The sequence below is a fragment of the Herpailurus yagouaroundi genome, unplaced genomic scaffold (genome assembly GCF_014898765.1).
Source record: "Herpailurus yagouaroundi ecotype Mexico unplaced genomic scaffold, PumYag 214, whole genome shotgun sequence".
Taxonomy (NCBI): domain Eukaryota; kingdom Metazoa; phylum Chordata; class Mammalia; order Carnivora; family Felidae; genus Herpailurus; species Herpailurus yagouaroundi.
Window position 1 is genome coordinate 521,754 of NW_024412445.1, and position 6,576 is coordinate 528,329.

The window sequence follows — 6,576 nt, forward strand, 5'->3', positions numbered from 1 at the left end:
CGAAGGGGATTCTTGGCTATTCTTCATCGTGACGCTCACAGACGGGACCTACGGTGGTTCTCTGGACCCCGGTGCTCGTGGGGGGCACCAGCCACAGCCACACGGCCGTTCTCACGGGCACTCTGCCGCCCGGCCCACAGGATCCTGTGAAGGTGTTTGTGGTGTATTCAGACCTTTAGCAGATATTCACTCACGGCCTCATGTGCCAGGCGTTCCTCTAAACAGGAAGGTGCAGAAATAAATGTCACAGCCTCCAAACCCTGGCCTTGTGAAGCCAGCATTGCTGGTCAGGGACAGATAGTCGGGGACAGAAAATAAACACACGAGGTAAGTGTCAGCTCTCGCCCAGCGACCAACCACCCAGCTCAGCAGATAGAAACAGTCACATGTATTAGCTCACACTCCTGTCTGAGCCCGGTTTGGTGGTCCCCTGGTTGCCCTCATGGTACCCCTGGCAGGGTGCTGGCCTCATAGGGGCTCAGCTTGGTCCAGTGGCCTGTCCTCTAGCCAGCTGGCCCAGGTGGGCCCCCACAGTTCTGGGAGGTTGGGGGGAGGGGGCGGGGGACATTGCAAGTGCTTCTTCAAGCCTCTCCTTGAACCGGGTCTGTCCCTGTGCCACTGGGCAGAATAGCCATGTGGCCAAGCCTGTGAGTGTCCTACAAAGTTACAGGGCAAAGGGCATCAGCACAGGAAAGCCACTCAGTCAGAGCCATCAATGCTGTCGGGATAGCCCAATGGGTCCATACGTCAGACATGAAGTGGTGGGGGAGTCGTCAGGTGGGTTGTTTCGGCAGATGTAGGGGGCTGAAGCTCTACGCAGGGCAGTGGGGGAAGCTGCAGTGAGTAGGGGTCTTTGTGAAAGTAGTGATGTTTGAGGAAAAGGTGTACAAACAGAAGGAACAGCAAATACATCCCCAGGACAGAACATGCCCCATGCTGGTAGCATTTTCTCCTACTAAAATCAGGGACATGTTGAATTAGACTGTGGGGTCAGGGGAGGGTGTCTCAGGGGCTAATGCAATACCTTGCTCCCTGAAGTCCCTGTGGACAGGCTGGGCCTGTCAGGCCTGTCAACTTCAGGGCCACAGGACACCTCCTTCGCAGCCACAGCGCATGTCAGGGCAGGAAACATTCTGGGCAGGATACAGGGGCACACACTCATTTGTGAGGCTGGCATCCAATTTCCTGAGAAGACAATCCGGGGGCCTGCCCAACCCTGCCCTTGCACAGGTGGACAGGTGCAGTCATGTGTGGTGTGCACATGGCTGACCTTCTGGTTGTGTCTCATTGGAACAAGGGGTAGGTTAGAGTCCGGTCACGGGATCCCGGCCCTTTCTGGGACACCTAGTGAGCTCAAGTTCTGGGGTGTGGAGGGGCCTGGGGGGACAGTGAAAGCTGATGACACAGGTGTCTCTGGGGTGGCCTGTCAGGGCTCAGCTGCTGTAGAGGGTGCATCAGCCAGGGTTCTCCAGGGAAACAGAACCCATAGGATACATTTGTGTGTATGTATAAATATATGGGTAGATAGATAGGTAAAATATACCTGTGTAGACATAAAATATACATAGAGAGACAGATCTATCATGCAGGTTTGGCACATGGAGGCTGAGAATATTGCCGTCTGACAGCTGGAGGCCCAGGAAGTGGGGACTGCAGTTCGGTCCACACCCGAAGGTCTGAGAAGCTGGGGAAATGATGTACCAGGACAGGCAGGAGAAGATTCCATCTCGGCTCAAGCAGAGACAGGGGTCCACCTGCTTGGGGGAGCACCGTCTGCTTTTCTCGGCACACTGATCCAGATGCAGGCACGTCTGACCAGAGGACATCTGACCAGCTCCCTGGGCACCCCTGGCCCCACCAGTGACACATGGTTAGCAGTCACCATGGCTTTCTGCTCTTTGCAGCCACAGGATTCTGAGTGACAGCGCCCCGAGTCTTCCTAGGAGGTGTTAAGTCAATGAGAATTTTATAATGGGAAAGACAGCAGTGAGCACATTTTAGTCGGCATTTCCATGATTTTTCATGAGGTCAACATTTTTGTGTCTATTCACTGGCCACTTATGTTTCTACTTTAGTGAAGTGCCTGATTGTGTCTCATTGCTGACTTTAAAAAGTGGAGACAAAGTCAAACTGGTTTAAAATGTAAATAATTTTCTTTAACAGCTTTGTTTTATCAAAGACACTGTTTTTTGGGCAGAGGTTTCTAGAGTCACCTGCGGGAGTCCGTGTGCCCTTGTCATGAGGCAGCCATGCCGTCATCACCCCATTGTCCAGAACAGAGAAACTGAGGCTCAGAGAGCACCTCTGGGGTCACAATGGGCCCCTAAAATGCTGTCTGGGGATGTAGGTCCTTCCCCAGAGTTTTGTCTTTTGATTTAATTTTCAGTATGTTTTGAACAGAAAGCTAAAACTTCTATCCAGCCGACATTCTTGAGCTTTCCATCTACTGTTTCTCCTGAGAGGTTTCTTCCAAGAGGGATATAAACACAGATTCCTGTGTTTTCCTTGAATACTGTGACATCTATATCTTCAGGCCATTAGGAGTTCTTTTGGAGGCTCCTGGGTGGCTCAGTCGGTTAAGCGTCAGACTTCAGCTCAGGTCATAATCTTGTGGTTCATGAGTTCGAGTCCTGTATCTGGCTGTCCGCTGTCAGCACAAAGCCTGGAGCCTGCTTCAGATCCTCTGTCCCCCACCCTCTCTATACCCCTCCCCCGCTCACACTCTCTGTCTCAAACATAAATAAATATTTTAAAAAAGGAGTTTGGAACTGAACAACCCCTGTTCCCCTGGGAACAACACTGGCCAGTTGTGACCCTGTTTGGCTACACACTGTCCTCCCAGTGTGGAAGAGACTCAGGGCACTGGAAGCCTGCCCCCAGCCGGCCAGCAGCGCCCCCGCGGCTGCGGTGACCCCCGTTTCCCCAGGGGCTGGGCCCTGCGGTGAGTGGAAGGAATCCGGGTGAACTCTGCTCACTCAGCAGTGCTGGCCCAGCAAACTGGGCAGGGACACCGGACGGTGGAAAATCACATGTGGTTTTCAAGTTGTCAGAAACCCAGGAGATTGTTCTTCCAGTTGTGTGGATGGCTAGGCTCCGTCTGCGAGACCCCAGGCCCCGTGGCTCTGGAAACCACCCTTCTTGCGGGCCCAACCAGCCTAGCCCTCCTGGTGACATCCAGACTGCAGACAAGGGGGCACTTCTGGGGGCCTCTCCAGAGAGAGAGGAGTGGAAGGACCTGGTGGACCTGGGTCTTCCTCCCTCAGTCCCTGGAGACAGACCCAGGGCTCTAGGAGACAGAGAGGGTCTGGAGACTGATGCCTCGGCCTGCCGTCCAGAGCCCAGCCTTCCTGCCATCCGAGGTAGGTTGGCCAACGGGCCATGGAGGGAGCCCCTCAGAAGGCCCCACTCGGCCATATCTGAACTCTGGCTCTGTTTCCCCCGAGGCCCAGCCTTCCATATCTGAGCTGCTTCCTCAGAGGACCCAGGAGCCTCCCAGGCTCAGCCCTCCTGCTTGCCCTGGCCCCTGTGTTCTGTGCTGCCCCATCTACACCCTGGGCACGCTGGTGCTGCTGGTGGTGAATTTCCCACCTCTGCCCAGGCTGGGTCACTAGGTGTCTGTTGGTGACACTTGGGCCTCAGCAGAGGAGCCAGGGCCGCCATGGCCCCATAGCCTCGTGCCAGAGGCTCCAGAGCCCACATAGAGAGCATAAACCGCTGCCCCATCTGCTGTCCACACACCAGCACCTGAGTCGTGGGTGACTGATGGGGGCGTCCCAGGGTGGGGGTAGAGTCTTCCCCCCGACCCGCCTTTTCTTCCACAGAGCAGGACGCTACTTCCCGGCAGGTCACTGCCCTCCTCTGCCCTCTGTCCTCTGGGGGTTCGGTCACTGACTTGCCCTTCCCTCCAGACTGTCTCAGAGGAAAGCTACCCCATGGCTCTCTGGGCCACACTGAGGCTGAGTGCTCCATAAGGGCCTGCTTAGGGAACCAGTGAGCCACAGTCAGGGACCCATGCCACAGAGGCCTGGGGACCCAAAAGTGAGGGTGCTGGCACCAGGGGGGTGGCAGCTGTGGTCTGGAGACTGGGGGTCGGAGGGCAATGAGATGGTGCACTTTCCAGCCGCAGCAAAATGGGGGAGGCAGTCCCCTGCTGGGGTGGCTGCCTGGCCTGAGGTTGTCTTTTGGCCCAGAGGTTGGCTCTTCCCCAGAAGGGCCAGTAGAGGGCCTCCTTCCTGTCCCCCCAGGTCCCCTGACCCCCACACCATGCCCCCCCATTACCTAGATGTGCAAAATTAGTGCTTATGTGGATGACCCACATTTGGAAAGAAGGAACCCTGAGGTTTGTGGGGGGGGGGGGACCGAGCCAAGGTCACCCAGGGCGACCCAGGATGGGACTGACCCTCATGCTTCTCAAGGCCCAGGCCAGCCCTGCCTCAAGGCCCTAGCTGTCCGAGCTGCAAACACAGATGCTAACCCTGCTCCTTGGGGACCGTCCCCAATGGGACTCCCTTCCTGTTGGGGGAGGGGGCCCTGGTGGTCCTGGAGCCACCCTCCTCTTGCAGACTAGTCAACCCAAGTGTTCAAGGTCACAGGCCTAAGACTGACTCCTGGGAAATCTCCTCTCCCTCCTGTCCCAGGCCAATCCCTTCGGACCCAGATCAAAGCTTCCATTTCCCTCCCCACCCCTGTGGGGCTGACCTCACCAGATGGGAAAGAGGGTTCCATTCTTTCTTTCCTGTTCTTCTCCACCTCCTTGCCTCCTCCAATGTGGGAGTTTGTGGCTCACACCGCACCCTGCTGGGGGGACAGGGCACTACTGAATGGGGCAAAGTGGCCGTGGCATCCCCCACAGGGGACAGCTCTGCCCACATGTCTCCCCCCCCCCCCAACTGCAGCCTGCAGGGTGTCTGCCCCACCCACCCACTCCTCTCAGGTGGGCCTCACTGCTGCCCTGAGGGCCCCTGTTCCTGACCCTGGCTGGGGCACCCCTCGGGCTGTCTCTCCAGAGAACCTACCCTGGCTGGCAGCCCTTGAGGTGTGGTTCTCAGTAGCCCTCAGCAGTGCACTTCGGCTCCCAGGGCCACACAGGACCGACCCCAGCCTGGCCGTGCCCGGCCTCACCCTCACGTGGCTGCAGGGGAGCTCCATGGACCCCCCCACCCCAGCCCACAGGATCCCTAAGAGCTCTCCTTTCTCTCTCCGGAGGCAGCGAGGGTAGGCCCCCCCCAGGGAGATGTCACCCTCTTCCCTGTCGAGCCCAGTCCTGCTGTGGCCCCTTGGGCAGACCCTCCCTGGGAGTGAGGGGGAAGGCCGGGGCCTCTCTTAGGAAGCTGGACATGGAGGTTCAGAAGCCAGGCAGACCCCCCATACTAGCTCACGAGAGCCCCTGGACACGGATATGAATGCCCTGCCTAGGAGCAGGGGCGCTGGACCCTGGAAGGGTGAGTGGCAGCCACTGCAGGCCTTGTGCTGCCTCCCTGCCCCCCAGGTGGAACCTGGGCCCGGGTTTAGGGACTTCCTGGGTGTGAGTCTTAAAGTTAAGTGGGGTCCCAGCCCTGCCCACTGAGCAGGGTTGGAGGGTACTGGCCTGGCATGGAAGGCACTCACCCCCTCCTCTCCACCTGGCCAGACGCTTGGGGGCCGAGGGCCCCCAACTCCCTGCCCCACCCTGCCCAGCTCCCCACGAGGCTTTTTGCTCATGTTCCTGTTGGTGACTCACTGTGGCTGAGGAAAAGCTTCTCTCTATTCCTTTCTCATTTTTTTCATGGTTTCTATTTTCCCTGGCAGAGGATGTTGGGCCCAAATCTGATCCATGTGTGAGCCAGCTGAACTCGGGAACATTCCCAGGGAAGTGACGTTCCTCAGACCACCCGCTCCCCCCCCCCCCCAATCCCGGCCTGAGCCTCCCTGCTGGACACACTCAACTGGGGGCCAACAGAGCAAATTCCAAGACAAAGTTTCAAGAATGATGATTCAGAGGCTCACAGAGGACATTTGCGGGTAAGAGCTTGCTTGCTTCATCCCTTCTGCCACCAGGACCAGCCTGGGGACACGTGACAGGGCAAGCCTGTGCAGGGACAGGAGGCACAGGGGGCCGGGCTGGGGGCTCAGGTGGGGGGGGGGCTTGCTCTCTGAAGGGACATGGCAAGAGCTGGGAGCTGGCGTGTCGTCGGTGCTGATGTGGTGCCAGGTGCGGCACGGGCACAGTCCTGCTCTGCACCTTGGGGCTGCGGAGTCGTGGGGCCACTTGGTGCCATCAGATGGCCGGGAGGGCAGAGCTGGGACCCCACCTGAGTGACCAGCTCTTGACATGGTCCCACTGCCCTTTTAAGCATGAATGAGGATGAGCCGGTGAGAAGTGAAGGAAGGGCCTTGAGCAGGAGACATGTAGACCCTCCCTGAGTCCTGCCTGGTCCCTGGGCTGAGCCAGCTGCCCCTGCAGTGTCCCTCAGGCTGGCCACAGCTGCCTGCCGACCCAAGGCTTCCTGACCGGCTCATCCTCTTTCCCTTTGGTCCAAGCTCTGCACTCTGCCCGTCGACCACCCGGCGGGGGGGGGGGGGGGGGGGGGGGGGGGG

At 58.3% G+C, this 6,576-nt stretch overlaps 1 long non-coding RNA gene across 1 annotated transcript in view; it reads left to right on the top strand.

Moving 5' to 3' along the window:
• Positions 1–5,714: 5,714 nt before the first annotated feature.
• Positions 5,715–6,576, top strand: part of LOC121016940 (uncharacterized) — a 1,947-nt gene continuing 1,085 nt past the window's right edge. Inside the window, exon 1 of the long non-coding RNA XR_005784542.1 lies at positions 5,715–6,000. This is a non-coding gene — a long non-coding RNA (uncharacterized LOC121016940). The remainder of the gene's footprint in view (positions 6,001–6,576) is intronic.